Raw genomic sequence first — 21,614 nt, forward strand, 5'->3', positions numbered from 1 at the left:
TTTCATGGCACTGATAATGCCAGAGAAGAGGAGTGCTGGGACTTCAGGTGGCTCACTCAACTGGCATACCTCTGTTATCTCAAATAGTCTGAATCTAGCATATCAGGGCTGAAATAGCTTATGTTTAATGTGGAGAATGAAATTTCCACGAATTCCTGAGAGAATCAAAATGTGGTGTAAGTCATTCACTAAGGGGCTGATTCTCTCTGAAATATTTCAGCGTCTTTTTTCCTTGGGTAGGGGAAGAGAATTAGTGATGTCATTTTTGCAAATTACATGGGAATTATGCAGTAGAATATGGCAATATATTCCAGGGCTGAGCAAAAACAACAAGTGGATTAAGAATCCATGACCAATTCCTTCTAAACTGGAACTCTGGATTTTCCAGTATTTGAAAGTAATGCACTTATTATGAAGGCACAGAATTTCTGGATTTACTTATTCAACAAATAATGCTGAGGACCCGCCATTTTCTAAATCCTTCTTAATGCACTTATGACACAACAGTGAACAAAACTAATAAAAATCCCTACCCACGCGGACTTTACATTCTACTGTGACAAGGGGAGAGGAGGATCAAAAGGAGACAAACAATAAGCATGGTAAATAGTGAAGAAATGGGAAGTGAGAAACTGACCATTTTTATGGTTTTAAAGAAAGAAAACTCCAACTGCTGGTCCCCCAAGATGAAACAAGAGAGGTGGAGTTCTCAGAATTCCTGTTGCTGGATTTGTAGACCGCTACAACATACACGGATCACCCACTGCATGGCCTGTGTCATTGATTCCATTCCGGGTAGATTTCACGAAGAAGCTGGCATCGACAACTGTGACTTGCTCCGTTGTTATGTTGACGCCACTCCTTATTAGAATGAACTGGCAAATCGCACATAGAGCACAGATGAGGATAACCCTTCGGTAAGAGTCCGTGGAAGTCTTTAATATTGCTACCTGGAGGAGCACCCCTCAATGAGAGATTTCCCTTGTAAGGGGCCTGGGCCACATCCCATTCTCTCATACTCACTGTTAAATTTATGACAGTTATGTGAGGTCTCACCAAGAAAAGGATCATCCCTACACCTTTCTTCATCTCTTAGATTTGTCATCTTCATAATCCATTCTGTCATAATAACCAGATTGTTGAGAACAACTTCCGTGATCATAATCAAGCACTGGATTGAGACTAGGACCACAATCATCAAAGCTACCTCTTCTAAAGTGCCTTTTTCTTCCCAGTCATCCCTAGGTACGCTGTACGGTGGCTCCTGTGTAGCAGACCTGCCATCTCTACCGTAACTCAAGGTGGGGCCTTCTTCAGTTCTCCTCCTTTTAAGCTGTAGAAGGATTTGGGGCAAATTCTCAGCAGTAATCTTTTCCTCCAAATCACAGTTCAGTTCATTTAAGTCCCTGGCAGGCAGACCAAAGCTGGCCAAAATGTTACTGGCCTGGTCTGTATCTCCATGGTGTTGAAAAGATAAAAGTATAGAATTGGACCATATTAGTCCAACATTCCTGTTGGTATAGACTATGTGATACCTAAAACAGGGTTTTACTCTAAGCTGTGTTAACTCTTTTATACAAATGAAGAAGTTGCAAAGAATACTCATTGCAGCAACCTTCCTCATTATCAGAAATTAAAGAAATTTCTGAATAAATTGACAGAAGAATGAAGACAGAAGAAGGAAACTTAAGATGTACAAGAAGATTAAATGATTTTAATGAAAATAATGGTTCTTTGTTTTTAATGTTACCTTTTAAAAATACAATACAGACAGTTGGAAGAAAATTATTGTACTGTTGTTTTAGTGGAGAAATAATAGATTTCTGTTCATGTGTTAAGTGTCATAGCAAAAAAAAAATACACATAAAGTTGATGAATAGTTTTCATTTTATCAGAATGGCAACAGACTGAAGTACTCTGTAGAGATTGACTTGTAAGCTACATAAGACAACTTGCACCACTAAGAAAAAAATGTAGAAACATTTGGAAAAATGAAATTCAGTAGTTCCAAGTTTCAAAGAAATGTAAACATTTCATTCCATTCAATGAAGAACAAAACCAATAGGGAAAAAAGAAAGAAAGGAAAAGAAAAGAAAGAAGAAGAAAAAAAGTCAAGCAAGGTACCAGCAATCAGGAATATCTGCCAAAGAAGGGTGGCGGGGAGAGGGGATGCAGGTTGCAGTTTACAATAGGGTAATCTAAGCAGGGCATATTAAGAAGGTGACCTCTGAGTAAAGACAAGAAGGAGGTAAGGCAGGGAAGCATGCAGATAATGGGAGAAAAGCAGAGGATATGACCAGTGCATAAATGAGTAGGATGCTGTGTGAGGGCTGCAGGAGCCAGGCAGATGGAGTGGAACCACTCAGCCTGAAAGATTCCGCTTTGAGAGGTCACTAAGACTGGATCATCTAGTCCCTCATAAGGACACTGGTTTTAAATGAGAATGAAATCGTGTCATTGCAAGGTTTTTAATGGGTGGCATGACTGGCTTAGGTGTTATTACAGGATCAACAGGTTTGTACACCTGCTATGCAGTAACAGAAAAATTACACGGAGACAGCAGGATATACAGCAGAGAGAGGGTTTAATAACTGCAGGTACTGAGCAAGGAGATGGGAGGAGACCCTCAAATTCATCTCCCCAAGAAGTCCAGGGCTGGGGTTTTAAGAGGATCATGGAAAGTGAGATAGGCTGAGTAATTGGGGTCATTCATGAATTCATCAGGGAAAGTGGGATGAAATTATCAGGACATGAAAACTGCATTCTTTAGTGAGTCAGCTCCTCGTGAGGTCCTGGAGACCAGGTGAGTCAGTAGTTTCATCAGCATGCAGGACCTGAAGGAATAGCTCAAAGTTAATGTTTTATAACATTCAAATTTTACCCGTAGAACACTGAAGAGGAACTATAATCTAGGTTCTATGTGATTCCAGGCCAGGAGGCACCAAGCAGCCATGAGGAAGCAGGTCAGAGCACAGGCTGACCTAGTGATTACCTCTGAGTGTGCTGTGGGCTGAGTTTAGTTTCATCTCTCCCACTCTCTTCTTTGCTGATTAATTTTAGAAAGTTTATAGGGATAGTTTCAGTATTATATGAATAATTCTGGCTATAGGATTGAAATTTATGTAGGAGGGGCAGAGCAAGAGGCAACTAGGAAGTTACTGGCATAATCCAGGCCAGAGATGTGGACAATTCACCCGAAGGTGATATCAGAAGAGGTGGTGAAAAGTGTTGAACTCTGAACATATTACAAAGGTGGAGCCAACAGCATTTCCTGACAGATTGGATGTCTGTGTAAGAGAAAGAGTGGAATCAACATGGCTTCATGGCTTCTTTCCCTGAGCAACTGGAAGATCAGATTTGGTATCAACTGCGACACGGAAGGTTGCGGAAGGAATAGGTGGAAAGGAGTCCTACGTGAGCCTGTTGAGTTTGAGACACCCCTGTGGGATTCTGAGTAGGCTGCAGGCTAAGTGAGTCTGCAGTTCAGGACAGAAGCCTCAGTTAGAAATGGACGTTTGACAGCTGTCAAGATATAGATGCCCTTCACTGCCAAGAGACTGAATAAAGAGGTGAGTGGCAACAAGGAGGAGAGAATCAAGTACTGAGCTCGGGGTACTCCAGCATTAAAAAGTTAAGAGGGAATGAGGAACCAGTAAGGGAGAATAGGAAGAATAACTATTGAGGCAGAAAAAAAAAAAAGGAACTCAAGGCATTTGTTGTCCCTGAAACCAAGTGAAGTATATATATGAAAGAGGATAGAGTGATCACTGCAACAAAACCATGCCCCAATCCCTACTTGTTTGAACTGGATGCTCAAAGTGACATTAACATATAATCTACATTGGTCCTTGTTTCAGGAAACAGATTCGTGGCTCACTAACCCTAACTAGTAGCAGGGGCCATGTCTACATAAACAAATCATGTATTTCAAGGTATTCCCATACATAGAACATCAGGGATCAGCGTGGCTTAGAGTTACATTCACTTGAATACTAAGTACAAGGTATTGGAACACCTTCCATGCAATATAATGCATTGGTGGGCACCTATTTAGGGAGGAATATCCCACAGCAAGTTCATGTCCATAATTTTAGCCTTGACTCGCTTCCTTTCCCCCATTATGACTCTCTCCCTTTCTCCACATGCCACTAAGTCCCAGCATGTCTCAAATCAAATCCATTCAAGTTATGACAACTCACAGGGACTGTCTTATCTCTTAATTATCTCTCCAATCCCAGTACAGCAGAGTCTTAATGAGTGTTTTGTCAAATTAGACTGAATGGTACTTTGATTATCATTTTTCTCTCTACTGCTATGACAAGGGGAAAAATAAATTGTACAGAAGAAATCTGCATTTCATATATATGACCTTGCATGGATAAAGTAAATTTTGCACTTCTATATTGGCCTGTGATCAGTGAACTTCCCTATATAGAGGCAAGCAATTGAGAAGAAGCAGAAATGCCCCCAAAGCATGCCAGCAGCCCACTTTGGTATAAGGTCATTCAGCACCACTGTCTCCTTGACAGCAAGGAGTGTCAGTTTCATCTGGAAACGTAAAGGGAGGCAGCCGCATCTCTGAGATTGCTGCCCTTCACACATCCTGAATGACATTCCTGCTGAGTCACCTCATAGCCACGATGGAGCCACAGCAAAGCCATGTTCCTTAACAGCTTGGAAGCTTGACTCACTCTCAATCCAAAACCTCACTTTCATTTTCATGGAGACAGCACAAAGGTACTTGGAGTGCAGCATTTTTCAAAAGTATCAGCCTCAGTTACCTAAGAGAAGCATTTCTGGTCTGTGATTTAGGGACAGGTTGTAAATGTCATTTGCATGGAACAGAAAAAAATTGCCTTTCTTTCATCTCTAACAAAAGTCAATGAAGAATATCGGTGTTAGGAAAACTGGTTGGTCAGAGGATATGGCTGAATTCTAATTTAGTAAAAGGTATATGATCCTTTTACTAAAGGATTCTAGCAAAGGCAAAAAGGAGACAAGGCCATAGTAAAGAAAAATGTCACTTGTGTTTCTCTCAACTAATAGGATCATATAAAAATGAAATAGAGAATAAAAACACTGTGATGTTGATGGATTATGATAAGAATTGAGTTGAAAAAAATAAATGCTCTAAGTCATCCTATTCTCTAAATAATATTGGAAACCAGGGAGTCAAATGTGTTCAAGCTTATCTGCACCAAATCTGGAAAATATTGGCAAGATTACCTAATTGCAGTTTCACGATGACAAGATGGGGCCCCAAAAGCAATTCTGAAGACAGCTGGTCTTCCTGCAGAGATAACAGATTCAGACACAATCCAGGTTCCTTCAAAGGGTCAATTCAGGGGTCACAGCCAAGATCAAGTTTGTAATTATTGTAATTTCACCTTCTGCTGCAGAGAGCATCAAGTCAGATGAAGCATTACCTAAAGAGGAGCAATTTTCTCTATAAAATTATTGTCATTAATAGAGCTTATAGGTAAGGTGACCAAGCCTGTATTCTTTTTGAAGTTCTAATTTTGTGCTACCATATCAAGTAGTAAATCACAAAATTTAAGAGAGTCTAAGCTATTACCACGTTGCCAGCTTTACGACTTTGCAGTCCTACAAATACCAACTGAAAGACCCACTCATGGCAACATGTCTCTTCTTTTCACACAAGAATATTTAGGGGAGTATGCTAGTGAGAGCCCTTCCTGAACAACTCTTGCTGTTGGTTTGAGAGAGAGGTGTTCAAACTCTTGCCAATGTTGTGTAGAAGCAGAGCAAATGTTCTAGTCCTCATGTATCCTCATGGTTAGGTGGGGAGGCTACAGCACAATTCTTGCTGACAAGGGACTGGCAAGGGTCTTTCTTGTCCATCTATAAAGGAGGCATTTGCTGTGGTCCTGAAGGCAAAATGGGAAACTTGCCACCTGGAAAATCAAAAAGAAAACTTGTGATCAATTAGTTCAGCTTTCTCATAATATAGGTGGTAAAACTGAAAGCCAGGCAGTACAAATGACTTTCCCAAGATTAGACAGTTAATTAGTGGCTGGGTCTATATTAAGTCTTACATTCTGACCATTTTGCAATGCTTCCCACTTTAATACATACGATGTGTATAATTATTCTGCCAACCACCATTTGCAGTGTGTGATATTAGAGGAGAGAGCTGTGTGGGGACAGATATCTGACTAGGGCTTGATGTTTCCTGTTTTTACTGTGCTAATTACCACAATTGCTGTAACTATACCAAGAAGGGGTTTCTTAGAATAATCTTTATCCAGGGCCATGAAATATACATACTTTGGGAATCTGTGTAATTATTGCTCCGCAATTCAGTCAGTAAGGCAGAGCAATATCCGTGCCTTTCCATATCGGTATTGTCCTTTGCCACAAGTAAAGATATGATAATTAGCAGATGCAATCAGATCCAAACCATAAAATGCAATTTTCAAATATTGCAGAAAATCAAATGTAGTAAAGTTTGCTACATGCTTATGAGCCAAACTGAACTGGAGAAGTAACAACACTATGGTTTCTGCTGACCTACTTATGATTTGACATTTAAAAGAAAAGTAAAAAGAGTAGGATGCCCTGAGCCCAGAAGTGAAGGAGACACCAGTCTTTGATTTGCAACATGGGGAACTGGATTTTCAACTGTCATTTGACTGCCTAATGGGTTAGGTAAAGGCAGACTTGATTGGAATGGGCTTTCAGCTCTTTGTATGTGTCTGACATTTTTCATGAACACTGGAGCCTCAGTTCCCAATCTAGTTTGAACCGGTGTTCCTGACTGGGCACAGTGGCTCAGGCCTGTAATCCCAGCACTTTGGGAGGTCAAGACAGGTGGATCACAAGGTCAGGAGTTTGAGACCAGCCTGACCAATATGGTGAAACCTCGTCTCTACAAAAAATACAAAAATTGGCTGGGTATAGTGGCATATGCCTGTAATCTCAGCTACTCAGGAGGCTGAGGCAAGAGAATTGCTTGAATCCAGGAGGCAGAAGTTGCAGTGAGCCGAGATCATGCCACTATACTCCAGCCCGGGTGACAGAACAAAACTCTGTCTCAAAAAAATAAAAGAAAAAGTAAAAGTGTTCCCATCTCTCAGTCAGTCATATCTATGATACAAGATATATATGTTTCTTCTGCAAAAGACAACTGAAAAATGTTACGTTTAGGTACAAATAAACAAATACATAAACACGTACCTATCTATATACATACATTCAATTGAAAGCAAATAGCAACAGCCAATCTTGAAACCAGCTTCTCTTTAGAGTGTGGTTTCTGTGTTAACTATTGATTTGTGTTCTTGGGGAGAGTCAGATGCCAGCAACAGGCCTCAGATGGCAAGTCGGTCTAAGGAAAAAAAATTATGATTCCTTATTCTTCAGCATGTGACATTGAAGACACTGATGTCTAATGAAGGTTTCTTTTCTAAGCTGCCCCATTAAAAGTACCTACCAGCCAGTCAGTGTAGGTGCACAATTCCTAAGAACTCTCAGGGATCTAGTTTGAGAGGCAAAAACATGAAGGGGCAGTAGGACCATCCACCCACACTGTGATGAAAATAAGAGCTGGAGGACTGAAGCGCCTCTTGAACAGCCTGAATGAACCACCATCGGTGACTCTCCTAATTGTGTTTCTGCTAAACACTGGAGGGCCTCACTTTTCTCCTTTAATGTGGAGAAAGAGAGAAAAAAAATCTGCCCTGTCAAAGCCACACAAGGGAGTTCTCTTAAAATAAACAGCTAAACTTAACCACAGGCTTTTCTTTCCATGGAAATATTCTAAATGTATGTAATGTTAGATGGCTGCTAAAAAAATGACAAGTGTCTGTTTTCATTAAACTCCTCAAGAGTATGGATCTAATTGACAGCCTTTCGGAGGCCCCGAGGAGCTTCCACCTTCAGGGTTTCCATAGCAACGTGTCCCCATTGCTAGAGCTCTGCTGCTCACAGTCACCATTCACAGGGACCCACATTTTAGACACTCCTTTAAGTTATCCAGGAATTTCACTATCCCAAAGGGTAACAAATTCAATTGTCCAAGCAGGTAAAATTTCCCACTTTGGGGTCTAAGCTTCCACTTCCAATTTCTAAGAATTCTTTGTTCAATTTGTGATTGAAGATCAGTTTGATTTTTTGATTTACGCATTTCTTTCTTCCAGTCTGGCTCTGTAGCATACTTACTGTACACTTTAGGCTATAAGTCTTAAATTTCATGGTTAACTTTCATCTTCTTCCAAAAGAGTAACATTGCACCAGGACCTGTCCTCTTGGGAAGTAATGCTTGCCATGCCTAGTCATCTAAGTCACAACAAACTCCAGGTTCACCAGTCCTCAGGTAAGGTAGGGAGAGGCTATAGGCAGGACTTCTACCTGAGTGCCTGGCCCATAGGCTTTTAGGGGCTGCATTCCAGCCCATTCTCCACTCACAGGTCAGTCTGAGGGGCTGTGTCAGCACAGAATGATGCCCTATTCTAATGCAAAGGGGACATGTGCAGACCCGACGATATGTAATGTACTCAGCGTACATTATTTCATTTAGTCTTCAGAGCCTGATGACAGAGTTCTTATTAATCCTGAATTATATTGAGCAAAACCAAGGTTAAGTATTACACTCAGGGCCACACAGCTTGTAAATGGCAAAGTAAGCTTTTCAAATGAAGAAGGCCGACTCCCATACTCGAGTTCTCCCCATCGCACTGGGCAATAGAGAAAAATATGCAGACTGTGAATGCCCTGACCTTTCCAAAGCGGAAGGCTTGCCGGACACAGAAAAAGTGGGCTCTGCTCTTAAAGCCGTCCAATTAGAGGATTTTTTCTCACAGATTGCTACCTGCATAGGGCTCAGTGGCATTTAAACGTCGATTGTCCCTTGTATGTGTATGGCGCCACCTTCTGGGCTTTGGCGCACACAGGAGCCTCAGATTTCTCCAGTAAGAAGTGACAGCCACCCTGGTGGTTATTTTTATACACTGCTCTGTGTTCAGACAAGATGGCCTGGATCTGCTAATGGATTCTTATCAGTTAATTGAATCAGCTGCTGCTCATTTACCTGGACACCTCTGATGGGGTCTACAAACAGCCCTTCACAATCAAGATCTTCCCGAAATCACAGGGAGGACTGGATGGCTTCCCTCACACTGTTGCCCAACTACAGTGGGAAAGGAAAGTTCAGGTCTCATATTCCCATGTGGGAAAACAAACAAATAAACAAAAACTTGGAATCACAGGGCAAGTGCAAGTTTGGGATTTGTTCCGTTTCATTCTGTAAATTGAAATATTTTCTTACAAGGGCTTTGTATTCATTGTTTTAATAAAGGAGGATTTTTAAACATTCGAGAAATATGTAAGTCGGAATTCAGTGACTCAGTGAATTGGGGAGATTCACCAGTAAGTAACTGGTCCTCCAAAGTGAGGGTGTGTAATCCTATGACCAAGCAAAGGGCTGCTAATCACTGTGAGTGACAGTTCAGCCTCTCTTTGTAATTTACACATAATTGACAGTGATGAGGTTAAAGGCAAAAGGGCTGTAGTCACAGAGATCAGTGTCCAATGCTTTGATATATGACAGCTCAAATATAGCAGAGGAAAAGTTTTCTTTAAAAAAAATTTAAAAGGAACAATCCAGAAGATTATTTCCCCCTCTCTCCTGGGAACATGGGCTTTGTCCAGACATTCTTCCAAAAGTCCTATCTCCCCCACTTCTCCCAGGCAACTAAACCAGCAAGTCAAGAACATACTACAGGGTATGCTGTCTCCAATTGGAAATCCCAGCCATCAACTACAGCCAAATGGAGAAAAGTATGGAAAGAGAAAGTACTTGCAGATGTAAAGCAGGAAAGCAAATAGAATTCTCTCATTATTCATTCTTCCAACAGATATTCATTTGTTTTTACGCTGCGCCAGACACTGGGGATAGGGTAATAGGCCAAATATTTCCATGGGACATACATACTGGTCGGGAAAGACATGGTAAAACAGAAAATCTTTGTGTCAGATGCTCACATAGGTTCATGGGAAATGAAATAAGGTAATGAGCAAAGGGTTTTCCTTTTACACAGGGAGGCCTCAAAGGCCTGCTTAATGAGGTAGCATTTGACCAGAGGCTTGAAGTGAGAAAGCCGGCCACCATCCTATGCAAAGGGAGAGCAAGACTGCAAAAGACAGAGCTCATGCAAAGGCCCTGAGGTGCTCTCATGCCTGGCATCATTTGAGCCAAGCAAGGGGGCCAAGGACTGAGGGAAGTGATCAATTATGTTGCCCAGGATCCCTAAGAGGCAGAATCTGAGAGTGACATTATCATGCCAGCAGTTTAATTAGGGGGTACTCTCAGGGTCAATACATATAAAGAGAAAAGGAAGAAACAGGACTGAACAAAAGAAATTGGGCCATGATATTATTTCAACAGAGGATTCAGCTCCTCAGGGAGCTCTCAAAGTAGGATGGTTCTCCAGCGTTGTTCTGATTTTCAGCAAATAGGCCGGGCTCCATGCCCTTTCATTCACCATTTACTGGATATATCTGGGATATTCCTGGGGGCACATACGTGGAAGAAGCAACTTTCTCCATCTGTGGGCAATTTTCATAGGGGCCTAATAGCCACAGGAAATAATTATTTCAGTCTTGAAGTGGGATTTGGGCCACACATCACCGCATCCACTACACCAAGCGGGGACATGTTGGCAGGTAAGGACAGAAATACATCAGGTACCATATTATTTCAAAATTGGAGTTAGTTTGGGCGTATCATGTGTTGTCATTGGAGAGTTTGAGGAGACAGATTTTCAAAGGATTGTTCTAGCTGTTGGTTTGAGACTAGACTGCATGGGTGGGGAGTGGGGGTAGAAGGTTAAGAATAATAACATCAATGGCACAGAGCTTAAAGGAAACAAAAATTGCAAAAAAAAAGAATAATTTTTCAATAAGAGCAGCCAAGTCACCACAGTATGCCAAGTGTCATTGGGGAGACCCTGCCAGCAGCACACAGATATGGGAAGAGAAAGCTGAGAGCAGACCTAGACAGAGAAGACACAAGAACAGGACTCAGCCATTCACATCTGGAAAGACATAAAAACAAGTTGACTCTTTGATGCCGATGAATCAGAGTATCAAACTTCTAAGGATGTTTGTGGCAAGAAAAATCAAGAGGAGTAGAGTCTTTGAGGGTTCTCAGGAGAGCTTACAAGGTAGATCATGGCGGTGTTCTGGAGAGGTGAAATTCATCAGAGAGTTGATAAAAGAGAATGGGACATCCTTATGATTTAGCAGAGCTTCTCAGACTTCAGATGCATCACAACCACCTGGGGAACTTAATACTAAACACAGAGGTCTGGGTACACTAACATAGATAGGTCCAGTGCTTTGTATATTTACTGAGCTTTCCCAGTGATGCTGACACCCACTAGAGTAAGAGAACGGCTAACTCCGAGAGTGCCGCCAAGTACACCAGGACCCAATGGACTCCCTACCTGGGAAGACAATCCAGGGGTGCCATTCTCCTTTTGTTTCCATTCAAAATTGGTGCGCGTTGGTGCCCAGATATTACATGCAGCATTTCTGCCCTCTACCTGAAGGTGGATCATTATTTACAAGATCCTGAGCCAAACGGGTAATCTCCTTGGTGAAAGGAGCAGATGAGAGAAGAGTTGCCAAGGCTTGGCAGTAGAGCGTTCATTGACACAACCCAGGGACCCAGGGATTACACTCAGGGAAGGGACGGCAAAGCATATGTTGCGAAACTTTCTAACAATTTCTTGGGGCAAAAAGTTAAATTAAATTAAATGGACCACAGATGCCCTCCAATCATGAAACTAACTGGGGGCATGAAGTGAAAATTTCTCCTTATTCTTTGATAGAAAAATAAAGCTCAAGCACCATGATTCCTAAGCAGAGGGACTCATGGCAGGTCATACAAGCTTTTCGCACATTTTACAGTTGTAGCAACTTTAAAGAACGGGAAGGTGGGCAATAGCCCACTCATTGTACTTATTCCTATGAAAAAGTAACACTCCTACCTGGTGGTGCCATGGGTCTCAGGCTGCATAAATAAATGTTCCTGATAGGTTTCCCATAGTAGGAATGCACCTTGATTTTTTTAATTGACAAAGGTGGGTGGCCGGGCGCGGTGGCTCACGCCTATAAACCCAGCACTTTGGGAGGCCGAGGTGGGTGGATCACGAGGTCAAGAGATTGAGACCATCCTGGTCAACATGGTGAAACCCCGTCTCTACTAAAAATACAAAAAATTAGCTGGGCACGGTGGCGCATGCCTGTAATCCCAGCTACTCAGGAGGCTGAGGCAGGAGAATTGCCTGAACCCAGGAGGTGGAGGTTGCGGTGAGCCAAGATCGCACCATTGCACTCCAGCCTGGGTAACAAGAGCAAAACTCTGTCTCAAAAAAAAAAAAAACCAAAGGTGGGCATGTATTAGTCAGGGTTCTCTGGAGAAACAGAAACAATAGGATATTTGTCTTTATAATAGGCCCGCAGATACCCAAAGATTCAACCAACTGTGAACTAAAAATATTCAGAAGAAATAACAATAAAAATAACAACAATAAAATAATACATACAAAAAACAATAGAGTATAACAACTATTTATATAGCATTGATAGTGGATTAGGTATTACAGGTAGTTGGAGATGATTTAAAGCATGCAGAAGGATGTGGGTAGGTTATGTGAAAATAATACACCATTTTATATAAGGGACTTGAGCACCACAGATTTTGGCATCAGAGGGGAATTCTGGAACCAATCGTGCATAGATACCAAGGATAATTCCGTGTGTGTGTGTGTGTGTATGTGTGTGTGTATAAAAAGAGGTTTATTATCACAAATTGGCTCACATGATTCTAGAGGCTGAGTCCCATAATCTTCTCTCTGCTAGGTGGAGACCCAGAAAAGCCCATTAGGTAGTTTGAAGACAGAGGGAAAGTTGATAGTCTGATAACAGAAATTTCAGTCTGAAGCTTAAGGCCTCAGAATGAGGAGCAGTGAGAGGAGAAGATAGTTGTTCCAGCTCAAGCATCAAACCTTTTTTTACATTTTTGCCCTAATCAGGCCCTCAATGGATTGGATCATGCCCATCACATCAGTGGAGGCCATTTGCTTTTCTCTGTCCACTAATTCAAATGCTGATCTCTTCCAGAAACATCCTCACAGACATCTAGAAATAATGTTTAACCAGATATGTAGGTACTCCATTGGCCCATTCAAACTGACACATAGACCATAAAATATACCATCACAGGGGGCTGCAAAAGTTCATAACCGATCTAATTTAATTTTCAGAAAACCTAAAGGGGGAAAGCTTTGACCCAATGGCTACATTGTGGAATCAAAGTAGCATTGGTAAGTAAAGCTTGCAGAGAAGAAAGTGTTTGCATTAACTTCAAAAATATGTCAACCAATTATCCAGAAGGCTATGGGCTAAATTAAAGCAATGTTGTCTTGGAGACTATTTTGATAAGCAGGTAAAGAATCCAGTACAGACCAAAATCAAGACGAACATAAACAGAAGACAAGGGTTTTTGCCAAGGGGTTTATGATTTTAAAACAAAAATATCATACAAGAAAAAAATTCAACAATTTAAGCCAAGTTAAATGAGCAAAGAATGGGAAAGAATCAGGAATTACAGAAATAAGCTAAAAAGCAAGAGCTTCTAATATTCAATAAAGGGGAGTATAAAATTATTGTGTTTTAATCACACCTGGCTGATTATATAAGAAGGCTCATTACTGTGAAATAATCGTTTTAATTCTTAAAAACAAGCATATTATGTTTCAACCTTTCCTATGAATTCTTTAAAAAGTACCACACAACAGAAGACAGACTAGAAGAAAGAAAGACCATTAAATAAATGTGAGATGGCTTATGGGATGTAAAATTTATGCCATGTGTGGAAAGATGGAGCTGTCTAGGTAGGGGGAGGTTGTGCTCCATAAAGAAGACATCTGAACAAATGCACAACACAAAGAAAATTCTAAAGACAGCAGCAGGGGATGGAGGAGCCTAGCACGAAGTGCAATACCTCTGTAGAGACTCCTGCATTCATAGGCAGTACCTCTGCCACCCCAAATTCTCAGAGATCCTTCAGTGTGCCCAAAGGAACTTCAGTATGAACACACATAGACTGGTTTAAACAAAACACTTCCCATGGATCAGCTACCTAGTCCTTACTTTACACTTCCAAGCAAGGTCACATGCTGGTTAGTATAGAAACGGGACTCTAACCCAGCCAGTCTTCTGATAAAGCCACACTTTTAACTTTCATGCTATACTGCGTAGTATAGTGCAGAAAAAAATACAGTAACTGTAAAGTTATAACTAAAATAATTTTTAAAATAGCAAAATGTGTGGGATCCTGATACAGCAAATCTTATTTGTGAAACTAGAGCATTAGATTCTTCAAAATTTAAAGAAAACATCAAATATGATGGTTCTAAGCATTCCACTTAAAAAATATTAGGGAAGCCAAGACGGCGCGGTAGGAACAAATCAGGATTGCAGCTCTCAGTGAAGACACAGAGGGTGAGTTCAATCCACATTTCCAGACAGATCTTTGTTGCCCACAGAATGGGGAAATTCCCAGGTGTAGGAGAGACACGGGACGCCAGCGCAGCTGTTAAGGCTCGAGCGGCCACTTTGGCCGGCGCCACAGCACAACTGCACTGCTCCCAGAAGGCACTGGTCTGGGTGCCCTGTTAAACCGGCAATCTGAGATGTGGGAGGGCAGATTAGCATATCCATCTGATTAAACAGGACTTGGACAGCTAGCCAGACCAGGAGATTACTGGGAAGAGACGTTTGAGCCAGCGCGGTGGGTCACTGCATGGGAAATCACACAGATCCCAGTGCCGTATCAGCAGCAGACTGAAACACCTGGGAGAGTCAACCATTCTACTTAAAATAACAACAAAAAAAGACGGCTCTGAGGCAGGGAGCCAGGTGATCAGGCTCGGCGGGTCCCACCCCCACAGGGACAAACAAAACGGCGATTTGAAACGCTCAGTGTTGAGAGTTTCACTGCAGGCACAGCTGAACCCAGGATGGTGCAGCTCAGGATGGTGCAGCTTGGTGGGGAAGGGGCTTCCGCCATTACCAAGGCATACCGCCCCTACTGAGGTACACTCCCATTGCTGATGCAGCCTGCCGTTGCTGAGGCAACCCGCCATAACAGAGAGACTCCGCCAACAAGGCGGAGCCCGCAGAAGCAGGGCAAAGCCTCGACAGGCAAATAGTGATTAGACTGCCTCCTAGCTGGGCAGGAAGGTGCAACAGATACTCAAAAAGAAAGCCTTAACTCCCTGAGACAGAGCATCTGAGGAAAAAAAGGGGTTTTGTGAGTTTTACTGCAGCAGACTTAAACGTACTGGCCTAACTGCCCTGAATGATCAACGGAGCTCATATCTCAGCAATTGAGCTCCTATAAAGTATAGACCGCCTCCTCAAGCAGCTCCCTGACCCCTGTATATCCAAAGATTCACCTCAAAAAGGACTAATCAGACTGACATTTGGCAGGCATCATTCGGGGACAAAGATAGCAGAAGAAGAAGCTGGTAGCATCCCTCACCGTTCCGCAGCTGCTACAGGTGTACCCCAGAAAAGCAGGGCCTTGAGTGGACCTCGGCAGTCCTACAACAGAGGGGCTAGACTGTTAGAAGGAAAACTAAGTAACAGAAATACTTCATCATCAACAATCTGGGTGCCCACTCAGAGACCCAATTGAAAAGTCAGCAACTACTCAGAAGACAGGTGGATAAACCTGCAAAGATGGGAAGAAACCAGTGCAAAAAGGAGGAAAACACCCAAAACCAAAACACTTCGCCTCCTACAAAGGACCAAAACTCCTCAACAGCAACGGAACAAAACTGGACGGAGAATGAGCGTGATGAAATGACGGAATCAGACTTCAGAAGGTGGGTAATGAGAAACTTCCGTGAGCTAAAAGAACATGTTTTAATCAATGCAAAGAAACTAAGAACCTTGAAAAAAGATTCAAGAAAATGATAACAAGAATGGATAACTTAGAGAGGAATATGAATGAATTAAAGGAGCTGAAAAACACAATACGAGAACTTCGCGAAGCATGCACAAGTTTCAACAGCCGAATTGACCAAGCAGAAGAAAGAATATCAGAAGTCGAAGATCAACTCAATGAAATAAAACGAGAAACCAAGATTAGAGAAAAAAGCGCAAAAAGGAATGAACAAAGTCTCCAAGAAATGTGGGACTATGTGAAGAGACCTAACCTACGTTTGATAGGTATACCAGAATGTGATGAAGAGAATGAATCCAAGCTGGAAAATACTCTTCAGGATATTATCCAGGAAAATTTCCCCAACCTAGCAAGGCAGGCCAATAGCCAAGTCCAGGAAATACAGAGAACACCTCAAAGATATTCCACAAGAACAGCAACCCCAAAGCACATAATCGTCAGATTCACCAGGGTTGAAATAAAGGAGAAAATACTAAGGGCAGCCAGAGAGAAATGTCAGGTCACCCACAAAGGGAAGCCCATCAGACTCACAGCAGATTTCTCGGCAGAAACGCTACATGCCAGAAGAGAGTGGGGGCCAATATTCAACATCCTTAAAGAAAAGAACGTTCAACCCAGAATTTCATATCCAGCCAAACTGAGCTTCATAAGTGAAGGAAAAATAAAATCCTTTGCAAACAAGCAAGTACTCAGAGATTTTTGTCACCACCAGACCTGTTTTACAAGAGCTCCAAAAAGGGCGCTACACATAGAATGGAACAACCAGTACCAGCTGCTCCAAAAACATACCAAATGCTAAAGAGCATCAACAAAATGAAGAATCTGCATCAACTAACAGGGAAAACAGCCAGCTAGCATCAAAATGGCAGTATCAAATTCACACATAACAATATTAACCCTAAATGTAAATGGGCTAAATGCGCCAATCAAAAGACACAGACTGGCAAATTGGATAAAAAACCAAAACCCATCAGTGTGCTGTATCCAGGAAACCCATCTCACATGCAAGGATACACAAAGGCTCAAAATAAAGGGATGGAGGAATATTTACCAAGCTAATGGACAGCAAAAAAAAAGCAGGAGTTGCAATTCTCATCTCTGATAAAATAGAATTTAAAGCAACAAAGATCAAAAGAGACAAAGAAGGTCATTACATAATGGTAAAAGAATCGATACAACAAGAAGAGCTAACGATCCTAAATATATATGGACCCAATCCAGGAGTACCCAGATATATAAGGCAAGTTCTTAACGACTTACAAAGAGACTTAGACTCCCACACAATAATCGTGGGAGACTATAACACTCCACTGTCAATATTAGACAGATCAACCAGACAGAAAATTAACAAGGATATCCAGGGCTTGAACTCAGACCGGGAACAAGCAAACCTGATAGACATTTACAGAACTCTCCACCCCAAATTCACAGAATATACATTCTTCTCAGCACCACATCACACCAACTCTAAAATTGACTACATAATTGGAAGTAAAGCACTCCTCAGCAAATGCAAAACAACTGAAATCATAACAAACAGTCTCTCAGACCATAGTGCAATCAAGCTAGAACTCAGAATTCAGAAACTAACTCAGAACCGCACAGCTTCATGGAAACTGAACAACTGGCTCTTGAATGTTGACTGGATAAACAATGAAATGAAGGCAGAAATAAAGAAGTTCTTTGAAACCAACGAGAATGAAGACACAACATACCAGCATCTCTGGGACACATTTAAAGTAGTCCCCAGAGGAAAATATATAGCAATAAGTGCCCACATGAGAAGAGTGGAGAGATCCAAAATGAACACCCTATCATCATAATTGAAAGAGCTAGAGAAGCAAGATCAAAAAAACTGAAAACCTAGCAGAAGACAAGAAATAACGAAGATCGGAGCAGAACTGAAGGAGATAGAGACACGAAAAATCCTTCAAAAAATCAATAAATCCAAGAGCTGGTTTTTGGAAAAGATCAACAAAATAGACAGACCACTAGACAGACTGATAAAAAAGAAAAGAGAGAATAACCAAATAGATGCAATAAAAAACGATAAAGGGGAAATCACCACAGATTCCACAGAAATTCAAACCATCATCAGAGAATATTACAAACAACTCTATGCACATAAACTAGTAAACCTGGAAGAAATGGATAAATTCCTGGACACCTGTGTCCTCCCAAGCCTAAACCAGGAGGAAGCTGAAACTATGAATAGACCAATAACAAGGTCTGAAGTTGAGGCAACAATTAAGAGCCTACCACACAGAAAAAGCCCAGGTCCAGATGGGTTCATAGCCTAATTCTACCAGACACACAAAGAGGAGCTGGTACCATTCCCTCTGAAACAATTCCACATAATCCAAAAAGAGGGAATCCTTCCCAAATCATTTTATGAGACCAACATCATCCTGATACCAAAACCCGGCAGAGACTCAACAAGAAAAGAAAACTTCAGGCCAATATCCATGATGAACATAGATGCAAAAATCTTCAATAAAATAATGACAAACCGATTGCAACAGCGCATCAAAAAACTTATCCATCATGATCAAGTAGGATTCATTCCGGAGATGCAAGGCTGGTTCAACATACGCAAGTCTATCAACGTAATTCACCACATAAACAGAACCAAAAACAAAAACCACATGATTATCTCAATTGACGCAGAGAAGGCATTTGACAAAATTCAATAGCCGTTTATGCTAAAAACCCTCAATAAACTCGGTATTGATGGAACATATCTCTAAGTAATAAAAGCTATTTATGACAAACCAACAGCCAATATCATACTGAATGGGCAAAAGCTGGAAGCATTCCCTTTGCAATCCGGCACTAGAAAAGGATGCCCTCTTTCACCACTCCTATTCAATATAGTGCTGGAAGTTCTAGCCAGAGCAATCAGGCAAGAAAAAGAAATAAAGGGTATTCAAATAAAAAAGGTGGAAGCCAAATTGTCTGTATTTGCAGACGACATAATAGTATACCTAGAAGACCCCATCATCTTAGCCCAAAAACTCCTGAAACTGATAAGCAACTTCAGCAAAGTCTCAGGATATAAAATCAATGTGCAAAAATCACAAGTATTCCTATACACCAATAACAGACTTAAAGAGAGCCAAATCAGGGGCAAACTGCCATTCACAATTGCTACAAAAAGAATAAAATACCTAGGAATACAACTTATAAGGAAGGTAAGGGACGTCTTCAAGGAAAACTACAAACCACTGCTCAACAAAATAAGAGAGGACACAAACAGATGGAGAAACATTTCATGTTCATGGTTAGGAAGAATCAATACTGTGAAAATGGCTATACTTCCCAAAGTAATCTACAGAATCAACGCTATCCCCATCAAGCTACCAATGACCTTCTTCACAGAACTGGGAAAAACCACCATGAACTTCATATGGAACCAAAAGAGAGCCCACATAGCCAAGTCAATTCTAAGCAAAAAGAACACAGCGGGAGGCATCACACTACCAGACTTCAAACTATACTACAAGCCTACAGTAATCAAAACAGCGTGGTACTGATACCAAAACAGAGATATAGACCAATGGAACAGAACAGAGGCATCAGAGCCAACAGAACATATCTACAACCATACAATCTTGGATAAACCTGACAAAAACAAGCAATGGGAAAAGGATTCCCTGTTTAATCAATGGTGTTGGGAAAACTGGCTAGCCATGTGCAGAAAGCAGAAACTGGACCCCTTCCTGACACCTTACACTAAAATTAACTCCAGATGGATTAAAGACTTAAACATAAGACATGGCACCATAAAAACCCTAGAAGAAAATCTAGGCAAAACCATTCAGGACATAGGAGTAGGCAGGGAATTCATGACCAAAACACCAAAAGCATTGGCAACAAAAGCCAAAATAGACAAACGGGACCTAATCAAACTCCACAGCTTCTGCAAGGCAAAAGAAACAGTCACTAGAGTGAATCGGCAACCAACAGAATGGGAAAACATTTTTGCCGTTTACCCATCTGACAAAGGGCTGATATCCAGAATTTACAAAGAACTCAAATGGATTTACAGGAAAAAAACAAACAAGCCCATTCAAAAATGGGCAAAGGATATGAACAGACACTTTACAAAAGAAGACATACATGAGGCCAACAAACATGAAAAAATGCTCATCATCACTGGTCATTAGAGAGATGCAAATCAAAACCACATTGAGATACCATCTCACGCCAGTTAGAATGGCGATCATTAAAAAATCTGGAGACAACAGATGCTGGAGAGGATGTGGAGAAATAGGAACACTTTTACACTGCTGGTGGGAGTGTAAATTAGTTCAACCATTGTGAAAGACAGTGTGGCAATTCCTCAAGGCCTTAGAAATAGAAATTCCATTTGACCCGGCAATCCCATTACTGGGTATATATCCAAAGGATTACAAATCGTTCTACTATAAGGATACATGTACACAAATGTTCATTGCAGCACTGTTTACAATAGCAAAGACCTGGAACCAACCCAAATGCCCATCGATGATAGACTGGACTGGGAAAATGTGGCACATATACACCATGGAATATTATGCAGCAATCAAAAATGATGAGTTTGTGTCCTTTGTAGGGACATGGATGAATCTGGAGAACATCATTCTCAGCAAACTGACACAAGAGCAGAAAATGAAATACCACATATTCTCACTCATAGGCGGGTGATGAAAAATGAGAACACATGGTCATAGGGAGGGGAGCACTACACACTGGGGTCTATTGGGGGGACTAGGGGAGGAACAGCAGGTGGGGGGGAGCTGGGGAGGGATAGCCTGGGGAGAAATGCCAAATGTGGGTGAAGGGGAGGAAGGCAGCAGAACACACTGTCATGTGTGTACCTATGCAACTGTCTTGCATGTTCTGCACATGTACCCCAAAACCTAAAATGCAATTAAAAAAAAAAACTCTAAAAAAAAATTAGGGAAAAATAACACAGAATTACAACATAAACAATAGTAAACATAAATGAAGAGCAAGAGAAGAAATCACAGCGGGGTACAATCTGCTCTGCTGCTTAGCCCTGGAACCCTAAGGTCTCTCTGGGCTTTTCTTCAACACAGGAACCTACCTGCCAAGAAAGGGACAGTGGGAGCTGCCTGGATTTGTAGCATGATGGTCTGACAGTTACTGGGTGGAGAGGTGCATGCTGGACTCTGCCAATCCCAGACTCTGAACAGAAAAGCAGCAGGAGACATGAATAGCAGGCAACCATTTTTCTCAGCTCTTACAAAATGTAGACAAAGAAAGACTCCCAAATTAGATTTTCAGTCAAATTTCTGAGTTGTATACAGTGGGAAGCTTTTTCTGGAATTAAAAAATAATTATCTACTCTTTGGAAAGGCAGCGACAACAGGCACTAGGTGAAACTGTCAGGATTATCACGTAAAACCACAGTGGTTCCGGTACATACGTTGCTGCTGCAGGAACCCACAACCATGTTGCATTTGACCACACTCCCACCACAAAGTGGGTGTCACAGAGCCTGCCTGGCCTCCCAGATGGCTAGCATCTAACTGGTAGAATCTAAGTCATACACTTGCACCCTGGCATCAAGGAAGTCTGGGATGGTAAGGGATTGACGGTGGTGGTTTGAAGA

General features: G+C 41.5%; 1 long non-coding RNA gene across 6 annotated transcripts in view; it reads right to left on the reverse strand.

Annotated features, from left to right (window-relative positions):
* Window positions 1–21,614, reverse strand: part of LOC128929284 (uncharacterized) — a 272,915-nt gene that overhangs the window by 114,305 nt on the left and 136,996 nt on the right. For 3 of the 6 annotated variants that reach the window (XR_013524382.1, XR_013524380.1, XR_013524383.1), the window contains exons 2-3: window positions 7,198–7,348; window positions 5,227–5,915 (exon numbers count right to left, since the gene is read on the reverse strand). The exons of 1 other annotated variant lie outside the window; for it this stretch is intronic. This is a non-coding gene — a long non-coding RNA (uncharacterized LOC128929284). The remainder of the gene's footprint in view (window positions 1–5,226; window positions 5,916–7,197; window positions 7,349–21,614) is intronic. 2 more of the 6 variants (XR_013524381.1, XR_013524384.1) reach the window with 2 other exon arrangements.

This window comes from Callithrix jacchus, chromosome 12 (assembly GCF_049354715.1).
Source record: "Callithrix jacchus isolate 240 chromosome 12, calJac240_pri, whole genome shotgun sequence".
In the NCBI taxonomy this organism is placed as follows: Eukaryota; Metazoa; Chordata; class Mammalia; order Primates; family Cebidae; genus Callithrix; species Callithrix jacchus.